General features: G+C 41.9%; 1 protein-coding gene and 1 long non-coding RNA gene across 3 annotated transcripts in view; one reads left to right on the top strand and one right to left on the bottom strand.

Annotated features, from left to right (window-relative positions):
- PALS1 (protein associated with LIN7 1, MAGUK p55 family member) overlaps nt 1–4,461 on the bottom strand; it is a 51,285-nt gene extending 46,824 nt beyond the window's left edge. For both annotated transcript variants that reach the window (XM_066997698.1, XM_066997699.1), the window contains exon 1: nt 4,325–4,461. The gene's annotated coding sequence lies outside the window, so the exon portion shown is untranslated. The remainder of the gene's footprint in view (nt 1–4,324) is intronic.
- Nucleotides 4,462–4,543: 82 nt separating this feature from the next.
- The window catches only part of LOC106031688 (uncharacterized), a 37,645-nt gene continuing 28,130 nt past the window's right edge, over nt 4,544–14,058 (top strand). The window contains exon 1 of the long non-coding RNA XR_001204404.3: nt 4,544–5,183. This is a non-coding gene — a long non-coding RNA (uncharacterized lncRNA). The remainder of the gene's footprint in view (nt 5,184–14,058) is intronic.

Genomic DNA, 14,058 nt, shown 5'->3' with positions numbered 1-14,058 from the left:
TTTGACTGATCTCTCTGTCACTCAGAGATCAAAATTTAGCTATTGGGAAACAGACAGGTGATGGGAAACATCAAGGGAAGCCCTTTTTCTTAATGGTGTTTTTACCAAGGCAACATACCAGTTACATTTTACCTCCCTTTCAGCCTTGAACACGACAAACTTTACACTTCGTTACTCCTTCCTATACACCTCATAAAGTGCAAATCACTCATATGCCAACATACTGCTAAGAATAGCTCATACATGTATCACTGGCAGTATTTATAATATACTACTGAAAGGAGAAGTGACTCTTAGGCAGTGGTATACATTGCCCCACCCTTTGATCACATGCATTTGTAATCAGAACTCCACAGCTAGGCAACTCAACACTGCTGGTGCTAAATGAATACTTCTTTTCCAGCCTCTCCTTTCTGACTTTAAAACACACCATTACATTTGGAAACAGAATAGGAATGCATACATTGGCCTCCCAACAGCCATTGCCAGGTCAAAGAGCAGTTGCTGAAGTTGTACTGGCACTTCCTGATTATTGGAGGTTTGTAGGTTTGCTACATTCAGCACTTCAGAGAGCATGAAGATACCACTGAACAACTCGACAATGGAAATCAGGCAATTCACACTGACTTTTCATGCAACAGTTGATGCAAATACACAGCTACATATTGTAGATGCTAACATGCGCTCTGACTATACAATATTTGAGTACCCTTAATACCTTTTGTAAAGAATCACATACTTTTATCACTTTTAACACATCCTTATCAGAAATCAGTTCTGGTTCTAAACTACTTTATCTCCCCAAAACTTTTGAGAATCTTTGAATCACCTCTTATGGCCAAATAATCCAGTATGACCTTTCCACAGCTTCCCCAGAAGATGAATCCTCCAGTGGAAGCCAAGGATGAAATTTATAGTTTACCTTATTTTTCTGAAAAAATAACTTTTTTTTCCCCAGAATTTCCATCAAATGCCTCTCCTCTTTAGAATTCTGAGCGAGTTCATTTTCTATGCCGATAAAGCGTAGCAAATCCAGAATACTAAAGTGTATGATTATCAACCACAAGCTGCACTGTCACATGTGCCAATTGTCAAGCCTCTTCTCTAATCCTAGAGAAGAAATTCAAAATATGAAAGAATTGAATTGAACTAAAATCAACTACTAAAATCGTTAGCATAAAATCACATTAACTATTCCCTGCTCAGCATTTTTCTTAAGCCAATTATGGCCTACCAGAACAGAATCATGATGCAATAGGCAAATCAATTCAGGAAACACAAGGCATAGAGTTGATCTTTATGTAACAGATAGTAATTACACATATGTTGAAATAATTACATTTTTGTATCTATTTATTTAGCATCTTATAAGAACATAGAATCTGATCCACAAGAGAATCTAAACGCCATGCCTCCTACGAGACTCAGCCCACAGATAAGCCACCCAGCTCCCCTCTACAACAGAAAGGGCACACTGGAGATGCTGTTTGAATGTCAGACTCAACATTGGGAGGAACTGCCAAAGTCAGCCAGGAATACTCCCAAAGAGAAAGCTTAGAAACAATTCCCCAGAATTTAACGTCATGCTAGGAAATACACCTTTTCATTGTTCATCACCGGGTCTGCAAAGCAGGAGACGTGGGTTCAAGCCACCAGTCTGTACCCAATCACGCTTCCTGCCAGCCCGCCCCTGGACTCGCTCCCTTCCCATGTATTACTGCCTGGGAATGAAACCGGCTGGCACCTGGCAGCATCTCACAGCAAAGCACCCAGTGGCCTGGCAGTCAGGGCATTCCCTTGGGAACTAACAGATGGGGGTTTTAAGATCCCCCATACAGTAGAGGTATTTGAACACAAATCTCAACACACTGGCCATGCGCTCAAACCTATCTGTTACAAAAGGCAATATCACATCCTTTTTCTGAAGAAAAAAAAAAAAAGTGTCCAAGATCAGGCCTTTTTGTGTTTCCTGCTTCAAAGCATAGAGGCATTCCTTGTACAGTTCTGCATTACTAATAGTATCTCTTTGCTTTCTAATTAAACTGATGCAAACTTTTAGAGTCACAGCATTTTTTTCTTCCCACACAGCTATGCATTAGTGGGCAATTAGACACCCTTGCAGCTTGAAACAACTCTTTACCAATAGATACACATAGCTTATCACTTCCATTTAAGGAAAATCAAAACTAATTTTCAAATAGCCTGGTATATAAACTACTTATCTAGTTAATTTTCCTCTTTTTGCTTGGAGTTTTCCTTCACATTTTACGGTGAGCTACACTGAAAACATTTTATCATATAGCTATGTTGGGAGTGCAGGAAGGAGGATGCATACATAAAATACTTCTGTCACAACTGCTGAAGAAAGCTCTGAACCAGATAATTACACTAGAGGAAACATTTTGCCAGCATATCCAGTTTTATACCAGAAAAACTCACTAGGAAACAGTTTACGCTATCACAGACATACCAGCAAACCTTTTCAAATACATAAATGCCTCTCTGCCCATTAATAAAAGGAAAACAATACAACAGTATTTAATTAATATTTACAAGAAGTCTTGAGGCTTTCTGATGAATGACCAAAGCAGTAATTACTGTTCCAAATACCGTAACATCAGGCCTTTCTGCAAGACTACCCACAGCATCGAGTACTTAAAAAGAATAGAATATAAGCCAGTTGCCAGACCATTTAAGAACCTGAAACATACAAATACGGATCCTGTTATTTACAAAGTAGTAGACTGAGCTTAGCCTTCAGAATTCCTACAGCCTAATATTGTAAAAGAATGCAGTTAATCAAAAGGGCAAACTAGGAAAAATGAGTACCTGAAACAGGTAGTTACAACTGTCAGTATTTGATGTTAAGGCTCGGTCTTTGAGAAAACATCCTAACAGAATTTACATCTAAGAATGCCGTAGGATTTTTAAGACTGCCATTTCAACCTATGCCAAGAGATTTTAATTAAAAAGCACCATATGAAGTGTTATGAAAATGCAATTATTTACGTGAAAACCATACAGATATATATGAACCTCAGCCTACATTAAGCCTGCTGTGTCCATAACCCTCGGTAGGGATGCCAAGCTCCACGCTGCGTTCTTAGTGCCTGTACCTCGCATTGTTGTGGTAATGAAAGACACCCGACACCCCTCAATGGCCCCAGGAACTCCTGCAAATTCCTGAGGAAGCCAAATCAGGCTCGTGAAGGAATATTTCGATTTACATTACAAAGTCAGTTCAGATCTCTTGAAAGAAATGTTAACAACATTTAAGTAAAACTATCATCTTTACCATCGCCTTAATCTATCCAGCAAAAATTCCGGTCCACAGCTATTCCATACCTTGAGCACTGGAAGGATGTAAGGTCTGCAAGCATTACTTTGAGAAGAGTTACATGACCACGTACTAACACTGAGCTCTGCGTTACCGCATTAACAGTAACGGCAATTAAATGTACCACTCGAGATAGCTGTTTCCCAAAGCGCTGAAAATTCAGCACTGGGTGCCTTGTTAAACCCTGCACCACGCCAACCATTAGTTAACCTTTTAAGGCATAAAACACAGAGGGTGTTTTGGATCCCAGCGCGTTGGAAAACAGTTAATGTCTGCATAAAAGAGAGCCAGACTCTAAAGCGTTGGACATTTACATTTTTTTAGTAACAGCTCTAAGATGATTGTAAGAATAATAATAATAAAAAAAAGATATAGCGTTTGTGTGAAATTCCGAAGGCAGATTAAAAAGGAAAGCTCGCAGGCTTAGATGGGCGTAGAGTTAAAGACAACTCAAAGATGTGCTCTTTTGGGGGATTCAGGCACAGCCCCCCAGCCCCCCAGCCGAAGGCCGGGTCCCTCAAAGCACGGACGCCGCGCACCGAGGCAGCAGCCCCCGAGAAGGCACGGCACCAGCCGCCCCGGCAAAGTTCGCCTGCAGGCAGCCGCACACCGCCGCTCACGCAGGAGGTGTTGTGGTACTCGCACACTTCGTAGTTCGTTTTCCGGCGCAGGCAGCCCCCCCGAGCCGCAGGGCACCGTGCCTTTGTTGCCCCCGGTACCAGACCCACCCCCCTCAGCCTGGCTCCCCCGACTGCTCCCGGGGCAGGCTCCCCGACCCCGGCGGATTACAGCACACCCTGCCAGCCGCTCCCACCGCCACCACCACCGCCGCCACCACCACCACCGAGCTTCCCTGCGACCGCGGGGCCTCCCCTCGCCCGGCCCGGCAGGAGGGGGGGGGACAACCGGGCAGCCCGGGCCGGGCCGCTGCGGGGCACCCGGGCAGGCAGGGCCGGGCCGCGGGCCGCGCTCCGCCGCCGCGCTCACCGTGCGTGCTGCCGGCCTCCGCCGCCCCGCTCCCCGCCGAGCCGCCCGGCCGCCACCGCGTCCCCCCCCCAGCGCCGCGCAGCCGCCGCCGCCGAAGCCTGGCCCGGCCCCGCCCGCTCCCAGCGCCGGCCGCCAGCCCCGGCCCCGCCCCGCCCGGCCGCGGCGCGCAGGCGCGGGGCGGCCCCCGCAGGGACAGCGGGGGCGGGGCGGGGCCGCCCGCGGGCGCGCGCCCCCTGCCGGCCGCGCGTGGCGGGGCCGCTCCCAACGGTCGCTGCCAACGGCCGCTTCGGGGTGGGCGCCATGTCGTGGTTGGTGGCCCGGCTGCCCTCGTGTCTGTCGCGACATGTGGCATGTAACCGCACCTCGCCGGCAGTTCGCTGCGTGACCACTGACAGATGGAAGAACTGTGGGGTATTTGGTAGCAGGGGGTGGCAGAGTTACGTGCATGGAAATAACACCAGCGGGGACCTGGTGGCAGTGCCTCACAAGCATCAAGGGGCAATTCCTTTCGCTTGCCTGTGACAATGGTGGAAGTTCAGATGAACATTTTTTTTTTTTTTTTTTTACAAACTTCTTTGGCAAAAGACCTGAGAAGCAGAAAAGACTTTCGCAAAATACGGTACTTGCACAGAAGATACAATAACTGCAAAAATACGTAGATTCAGCAGCTTGCTGTTCCCTGTTGTCGTCCAAACTGATCGCTAGGTTAATGTCTTTTCTACATCCAAAGTTGAGATGAACAGAAAACAAAACCAAAAACAAAATCCCGAGTACAGCTTCCCTCAGCTGACATTTCTCCTTCCTCTCCCAGACCGTCTCATAGTTTGCATGTTGCCCTACAGCCAGTGTTTATACCAAGGTAAGGGAGTTTTCTTCAGTATGTTGTGCAATTTGTCATAAAGCAAAGAAGCATTCACACTAGCTTTAGAGTTCCTCTTTCCCTCCTTTGTTTTCTTGTACGTGTAGCTGAAATTTTCATCTTTTGCCAGAATGGGTTGCCAGACCAGGTTAAGGCTGAGCTTGGGATATCTCTTGGATAGATCTGCTTAAGGATCTGTGTGTTTCTTTGGTAACCAATCTCCTCCCTCTGGCTTTCACAAACCCTAATATTAGCCTTTGCTCAGCTGGCAAATCCATTCATAAGATGCTTGAATTAGGTGTGCTTGGATAATTTTATCCAACAGATTAAAATATTCCGTCAGGCTATGAAGTTGTCATACCTGAAAATGTTTCACAACAGAGCACAGGATCAGCAGCAGTATTTGTAAACATTCAGATAACCTCTGTCTTTTAAATCATTCTGTTAGCGATTTAAATGGACAGGTTTGCTGGTTCATTTTGCTTTGTGGGTGCTGTTTGTTGGATGCTGAACACACAAAAATTGCTGTGAGAAAATCAACATTTAAATTTAACAAAATATTCGAATTGGAAACAATGGGTGCAGAGAGAGAAGGCATATGGGAGGATGAGGAAGGACAATGGTTGACTGATTTGGGAAATCAAAATTTTTGTAATTTGTTTCGTGTTACCTGACTAATCTTTCATATGAGGATCTACTAAGACAGCTCTCAAAGGAAGTTAGAAAATTACTTACCAAAGTACTATACAACTATAAACAAGCCATTCCATCTCTTCTTCAAAGTTTTCAATGATTAAGCAGGAATGAACAAAAAAGAAATATGCAAGTGAGACATTTTGTGAGTTTGGATCTTAGAACACCTTGATTTTAGATGTGTCATTTTATTATCAGTGGTTATGGGATCATTAAAGCATTCTCGGAGCTACAGAACCAATGTATTTAGACAACTTAACTTATTGTTGAAGAAGAATCTTCTTTCTAAGGTTGATGCATTCATTCATTCCACAAACTTTTTTTTTTTTTTTTTTAATAAAGAATATATTTAACTTCAGTGAACTGAATTTTACACGTTGGCCAACAAGATGCTGATATAACCGCTGATCAGTCTAAATCTGGCTGATTGTAATCAGTTGGGGGGGAAAATGCTTCTGACAATCTGTGACATCATCCAAACACAGGACAAAATGTTTTCTTTGAAACCATTGCCCTCTGGAGGGGGAATGAAAAATCACAGAAGGATTAGATAAAAATTCCCTTTTATGTCGCTGCGTAACTGAATTTATGTTTTACTGATGCAAAAAGGAATGCTCTGTCAGAAGACCCACAGCGGCCACAGTGCTTATTGTCGGTGAAGGCTGGAGGAGAGCTAATCCCCATCTGTCTGCCCCATTACTCTCCTCCCCTTTATCTCTAAACTCTTTATCGCTAAACTCACTGAGCATCTATTCTACAACAGATGTACTTTCTCTTCCAACTTCATCTTGGATCCTTTCCAAGCTGTTGTCATCCCCGTTTATCTGCCAAAATAATTTTTTATGCAATCCCTAAAGAATTCTTGCCTGTCTGATGTCAGAGTCTATATTCCATCCTCTTTCATAACCTTTCTGCTGTTTTTATTATCTTGAGCACCCTTTCATTCTTGATCTTTTATTCTTGCAAGGTTTTGAGAAATTGTCTTCTCTTATTTTTAGCTCTCTAATTTCATGTCTGGCATCAATTTAAATAGGCTCTTTTTTTTTCCTGTCTCCGAGAACTTCACAGGGGTTTTCCCCTGGCCTTCAGATATTGACAGTATTGTGGCTGATCACATTTAAATGTCATCTCTAACTGAATATGAATGAAAGCTGCTTCCTGCTCAGACTTTCCCTGCATGTTGTCCCTGACTTGCAGGGGAAAAGATGATCTCTAGCAACAGTCTTTCCAGTTTGATTTATAGCAATATGATGTCTCCTGACTACAAATCTGGTGACTGCTTTAACCCTAAGTAGGACACAAGAACCAACCATCAGAAAGAACTAGTCCACCTGTAGGGCTTGCTGTGTCTGATATTTAGTATTTCAAAGTAGAGTGCAAAATACAAAAGTCCAAATGCTAAATTATGTATTAGACATGAAAAAAAAAATCTCTTGGCCTCCACAATCCAGCAACAGAAACCCTGAATTTTGAAATTAATACAGCAATTCAGTGTCATTTCAGCCTTCCTTCAGCAATGACAACAAATACTAAGGGTTAAAATATGGTCATATTCTAATCCTTGATAGCATCTAGAACTGTTCCTTCCTTTCTATCCAGTAACTACATTTTCATTCTTGTTATTCTTGTTCATCTGTATGGCTGAAACATCTTCCTCTCTGGCTTTTAGTATCCTCTGCTATCCCTTAATCCTTCAGATCTAAAATTGCACAACTCCAAATAAGATCACAGTGTTTACAAATGAGGTCATAAACCCAACAGAAGCTCAGCTGTAGAAAAAGGTTAATCTCCAGAAGAGAGGTCTTGATTCTGGGAGTATTACTCATCTCTCAATGACAGGTCTTAAGCCCAGAAGTAGGAATCATTCCCAGAAGATGGGTGCTCCAAAGTAAAACTGGAAGTGGGGTTGTTAATGGAACGATTTGGGGCACTATGTTTAGTCCAGAAAGATAATAGGCAGTAAAAATGATCTTTTCTTGCCACTGTTTTCTCTTTCCCTATATGGTTATACTCAAATTAGTGATTACTTCATTTGGCTTTTTACATCTGTTTGCTGCTTCTTGATCTTCTGTGAGTAGTTTTTATGTTACTCTTATACGTGTCTGTCTTTCTGATATTGTTTCAGTCATCTGTGTGCCTTCCTCAGTGCAACTCTCCATTTTTGGGATGATCTTGAATAAATCTATAAGGACCCAAAGTACATACTCTCTGGAAAACAGTCTCCTGCCATGCCATTTATAACAATTATCAGTTTGCAACAAAATACATACTGGTCTTCCCTGACTTGCCATTTCGAGTCTGGATGTATCCTAAAGCCCAAAGTCAAGACAGAATTTTATTTATCATTTAGTGCTACCCTGCCTTACTGTCAGCTTGCACATGCTTTTTTTGCTGGGTTTATCTGGCAGTTTGATTACTTTGTTTTAATCCGTGAATAGAGAACAAAAGCTATTTTTCATTTCTACTCATTTTACTCTGTGTAGATTCTTTTCTTATACTCGTAAATGTATGTAAATGTATTTGTAAAGAAATAAAACCCATGAGATAACTCACAGATCTATGACAGAATAGAGCAAGAACCAACAAAAGTTTCAACAGTTCATACCCCCTGTCCACATTTTGGCTGGGATAGAATTACTTGTCTTCATAGAGGTTTGTATGATGCTGTGTTTTGTGTTTTTGAATGAAAATCGTGGTGATAGCACACTGATGGTTTCGCTCTTGCAGAGCAGTGCTTACACAGAACCAAGAACTTTTGTATTTCTTGTGCTGCCCTGCTGGTGAGGAATCTGGGGGTGCACAAGAGGCTGGGAGGGGACACGGCCAGGACAGCTGGCCCAGACTGGCCAAAGTGATATTCTGTACCATATGGCATATGCTCAGGACTAAAAGCTGGGGGGAAAGAAGTAGTGGGGGTCGGGGAGGGGCATTAGGAGTGATGGTGTTTGGCTTCCCAAGAAACCGTAATGTGTGATGAGCCCTGCTTTTCTGGAGAAGGGTGAACGTCTGCCTGCCGATGGGAGGTAGTGAAGGAATTCCTTGTTTTGCTTGGCTTGTGCAAGCAGCTTCTGCTTTACCTAGCAAGCTTACTTATTTCAGCCCATTGTGCTTTTACCTTTCTGACTCTCTCCCCCATCTCACCTAGGGAGAGTGAGCGAGCAGCCTTCTGGTGCTGAGCTGCCTGCTGGGGTTAAACCACACCACCACCTGAGGAAACTGCTTAAGTAGTAAATCCTAATGAAATAAGACATTTGTGGTTTTTAGATTCTCCCCAGGTACAATCATCTTTCCTGAAAAGCAGCTTATTAGTAGTAATTATACCAATGATGAGACCCACCTGTTTGATAATGCTTCATTGTAAGCTTAAGCTTTATGTATTTGTCAAAAGTAAGACACTACAGTATATTGTTCATATATATTGCATAAACCAGAAATGCAATAAATCTTTCTCCTGAAAGCAAGTTACATGTACAGTAAGACAGCTGTAAAATACTGTAAAATTTACATAAAGAACACCAAAATTCTGCTTCCTGTTTCCTTTTTCTGAATCTTCACTGAAATAATCTCGTATGCTATGTTTCTGGTGTTTAGTGTAGGTTTTCAGCTTGTGCATCTCTATTATACTTTAATTACCAACGCAAAAACAATTGTGGCTATTCTGTACTGCAGCTTTACACGAGTGTCTATATAGAAAATTTCTCTGAGGAAGAATCACTTTCAGAATTATTATTCTTAAAACTTTCGTTTGATTTTTCTGTTGGTTTTTGAGCTTGCTTTCAGCAGATTATAAACAACGTCTGGAGCAGCTAACTACCAGCCAGGATGTCTGTAGTTCCCCAGCATTTAAAGCAATGCTTAAAAACTATTTTATTTGAAAACTAAACATCTGCATAACTGCGTAAGTTTTATTGGGAATATTCTGAAACTAAAATTAAGAGAGGCTGACATTTTCTTCTTTGAGAAACATGCTAGTAGAAAATAATGTGCTCTATGTATGACCCTAGAAATGATAGATAGTGACTTCTGAGGCATACCTTGAAACCCACTAATACAGGTAATAAGTAATGCTATTGATGTGGACATAACAAATTACTCTAGTTTAAAGTTGTTTAGGTTTGCGAGCATGCATAGTTTTATATCACTTCCCTCTAATCCTCACATGTATAGGTCATTTCTGGCCAGTTAACCAGCACTTACTGAGAGCTCTTGATTTGAAACCAAAATATGTTATTCCTCTTGAAGTCTGGGTTTCTTAATTTTCTGTACCCTCAACTGCATGATGACCTGGAATTAAGAAATCCAGTCTCAGCCAAGACTCCATAACTTTTGAAATGAATATGGGCATCTGGGTGGGTGCTGGGTGTATTGCTTGTGTACAGTCAGAAAAAAATCTTTCATGTGTTTCATCATATGCATAAATCTGGAGTGTCATGGCACAGGAAATTCCGGACTGGCATCCAGTCTCTTTGTAAATACCCATGCTGATCTCAGCATAATGCCTTCTGTACAGACATAAGATGCCAGTAGGTTTCCATTGCTGCTTCTTGGGCAACAGAGGCACGTTTCAGATGCTTACTGTGTGAAAATGTGTGGTTATAAGGGACAATACCAAATCACTTTTCATATGTTGCCATAAGCAAAGCCAGTATGCTTAACTACCATTCCCAAGAAAGCAATAGCAGCTTCACAGTCATCTCTAAGGAAGGCATTGTTTTGATACCAATAGAATAATCATTTCCACGTAACTATGTGGAGCTATACGGACAGCCTTCATCATCCTTGGATAAATCTGTGAGGTACAGGATAAATGCTAAACCATTCTCATAAATCTGTGTCTTGACAGAAAGTTGCAGAGGAAATAAAATTCATTCAAACTGAAAACTGTTTTGGAATGCATTACATGAACACCACTCTACTTTGCAGTATTTCCTAAAAAGTGTAGTCAAACACATTATGCTCGGTAGCTCTGCTGGCTTGCAGGATCTTCAGTGACTGTCTTTCTCCCAGCAGTTTTTTTTTTTTTTTTTTTCTTTTAGAGGAGCTGATAGACTGCATCGGCTTGTTAAGCCAATGCTGCATACCAGTCTACTGAATCAGCTCAGTATAAGACTGTTCTGGTATGTAACCCAGCAAGCATCTGTGCTGATTTATTTTTCTTTGCTCCAGCCTAGCAATTAACAGTATTTTTTTTTATTGCATTTGCAATGCAAGCAATTCAACCTTCTTCGCAGCATTGCAGTCTGGGAAACACAATAGTCTGAAGTAGCTTATTCTTTTCAGCATTGACTGAGAGCGTTTTAGATTGTATTCCAGTGAACTGAGGCTGAACAGTACCATTTGCATAGTGCGGCAGTCTTTTGTGTCTCTTCAAGGTTTGCTAACGTACCCCCAGGTTAGGGTACTCTGTGTGTAGAAGTGGCTATTTTTGGCAACACAAGGTACTGTTCTGAGACTGACCCTGGTTTCTGCAGGTGAAGGACTATATCTACATCTTCAGTCAGTGAAGAGAAACACAGTGCTCAAGAGTTGGAATTATTCTAGTAAGTGTCACGTTGCTACATTAATGACTTCAGAACAACTGTCACAAGCTTTAGTGGACATCTTTGTCCCACTTACCACAACATAACCTAAGTATCTGTGGAAGTGTTTTGTCAGTTCTTCCATCCTGGCTCATCAGCTTGTCTTCTGTTATGACATTTAAATACACATAATTGGAGCAAGTATATTTACTCACAACAGTTTAGCTCTGTGATTTCAAGGAAGTGTAAAACCTTTATGTTGTTTCCCAACTGAAAGGCACTCTTCTCAAAATGCACTTGAACATCTGATCACTTTGCTTTAGCAGATTTTAACTTTTCCCTTAGGAATAGATTATCTGTGCTGGTCTTACACATTGGCAGGTTGTTTGGAAGCAAACTAATTTTCTCTTTATCATCATAGGTAATGTGTGACGCTTCCCAGACATGGTACTTAGCTTATGAGGGAGGTATTGCTAGTTAAATTTTTAATTTATTGCATTCCATTCTGTGTTACCTAGTATATTCAGTATATCTTGATATGAAATCAGTCATAGTTATTACCTCTGTGCTAGCAAAACAATTGTTTCTGATTAATGCAAAAGACCTTCTGAATGCAGTATGCTTTACTTAAAAATATTCAAAATATGTATTGTGAGTTTTCCAATGTTCTACAATTTTAATTTTGTCTTGTGTGAAGTCACTGATAGTAAACATCTGCAGCCAGTCTCTCTGTGTATGATAGTGAAGATACTGTTACTGATCCTTGTTCTTGCGGTATTTTATGTTTGTTCATGGAGTGGACAATGGCACTTCATAAATCATGTATCATTCAAACACTCACTATCCCTCAAGCAGAAAATAGGCCGTACAACGACTTTCTCAGGGACTGCCTAAAAGTTTCTTCCTTGTCAGTAAATGCAACTTTGTTCATTCACTAAACAAAAATCCAGAAAGTTTTTTCACCATGGAAAATAACATTGGAATTTCCAAGTATACTGACTGGTATTTCACCCTTGTTCATGTTTTTGGTGATAACTAGAATTTGCATTTACCATTACTTGTTTCTTATGACATCCTAGGCAGGAATCTGATTACACGTAGGCTGCCCCCAAAGAGTATTCAGTTAATTTATATTCTTAAGGAACTTTAGATTGGCATTTGTCTCTGTGAAAGCTATGAATTATGTATATCCTCTGTGCTCACTTGGAGAAAAGCCTACTTCCATCTCTCATGCTTACCTATGGGTCCTGTCACTGGTGTTAATGGAGAAAAGGTCTCCTGCCTCTCGACACCCCCTTACGAGGAAGTTGTAGACTGTGATGAGGTCTCCCCTCAGCCTCCTCTTCTCCAGGCTGAACAGGCCCAGTGACCTCAGCCGTTCCTCGTACGTCTTCCCCTCCAGGCCTTTCACCATCTTCGTAGCCCTCCTCTTTACACTCTCCAACAGTTTCATGTCCTTTTTATACTGTGGTGCCCAGAACTGCACACAGTACTCGAGGTGAGGCCGCACCAGCGCAGAGTAGAGCGGGACAATCACCTCCCTTGACCTACTAGCGATGCCGTGCTTGATGCACCCCAGGACACGGTTGGCCCTCCTGGCCGCCAGGGCACACTGCTGGCTCATATTCAACTTGCTGTCTACCACGACCCCCAGATCCCTCTCTTCTAGGCTGCTCTCCAGTGTCTCATCGCCCAGTCTGTACGTGCAGCCAGGATTTCCCCGTCCCAGGTGCAGGACCCGGCTATGATTACGTATAAAGTTTACGTGCTGTAAATTACACAAATATTCCTGAGTCAGGGGAATTCACCTGTCGTTTTGGTCACTATCTGTTATTTCATCAATTGGTAAATGATGTAAAGCCTCAGATGTTTCTTTGTGTGGTGGGCAGAGAGATGGAAGACAGCTGCATTGTTGCAGAATTGTAGAAAAAGTTCTTGTACTAACAACTGTGAATTTTGAGTAGTTCTGGAAAGGTCTGAAATGCGTGATAATCACTGAGGTGAGGAAGGAAGAAAAGAATGAATGGTCGCTGGATAGATTGGAACAGGTCTATTTTTTACTTTTTAAGACAAAAAAAGTTCAACTACATTCTAAATTGAAAGGAGAAATTTAAATATGAACAACTCATGCCATGTTGGCTGCTAACTTAGCTTTTAGAATAAGGTAAATTGATCTCTCAGTGGGATACCTCCCATCAACTCTTGGGTACTGCCTGAAGGAATACTGGTAATTCAGGTGGTGGCAGCCTTTCTGTCATACCAAGACTGATGGAGCAGTCCTGTGTACTATGGATTAGAGCTAGGCAGTGCCCCATAAATGCAGCGTAGATGTGTTCATTACTGTAGGTCTCTGCCTTTACCTTTATAGTGAATACAGTCACAGAAAGTAAGATATTTATCTGGCATAATGCCAAATGCTTAGTAGTGCAGCAAGTATGACCTATAAAAGCTGCTGCTCAGTATTCCAAAAGGATAGCAATATTTATAATGTCTAAGTGATAATAATAGTAACAGCAATACCTAATTCTTATATAATGGTTCTCATTAGTACATCACATGGCGATTTTCAAAAGAGGTCTGGCTATCCTCATTCTACAAATGAAGCTGAGGAACAAAGAGGATAAGTGATTTGCTCACATTCCTCTAGAAGCTCACAGAAATGA

The sequence above is a fragment of the Anser cygnoides genome, chromosome 5 (genome assembly GCF_040182565.1).
Source record: "Anser cygnoides isolate HZ-2024a breed goose chromosome 5, Taihu_goose_T2T_genome, whole genome shotgun sequence".
Taxonomy (NCBI): domain Eukaryota; kingdom Metazoa; phylum Chordata; class Aves; order Anseriformes; family Anatidae; genus Anser; species Anser cygnoides.
The sequence above is the reverse complement of the archived record's forward strand: the minus strand, read 5'-3'. Positions and strand labels throughout refer to the sequence as shown.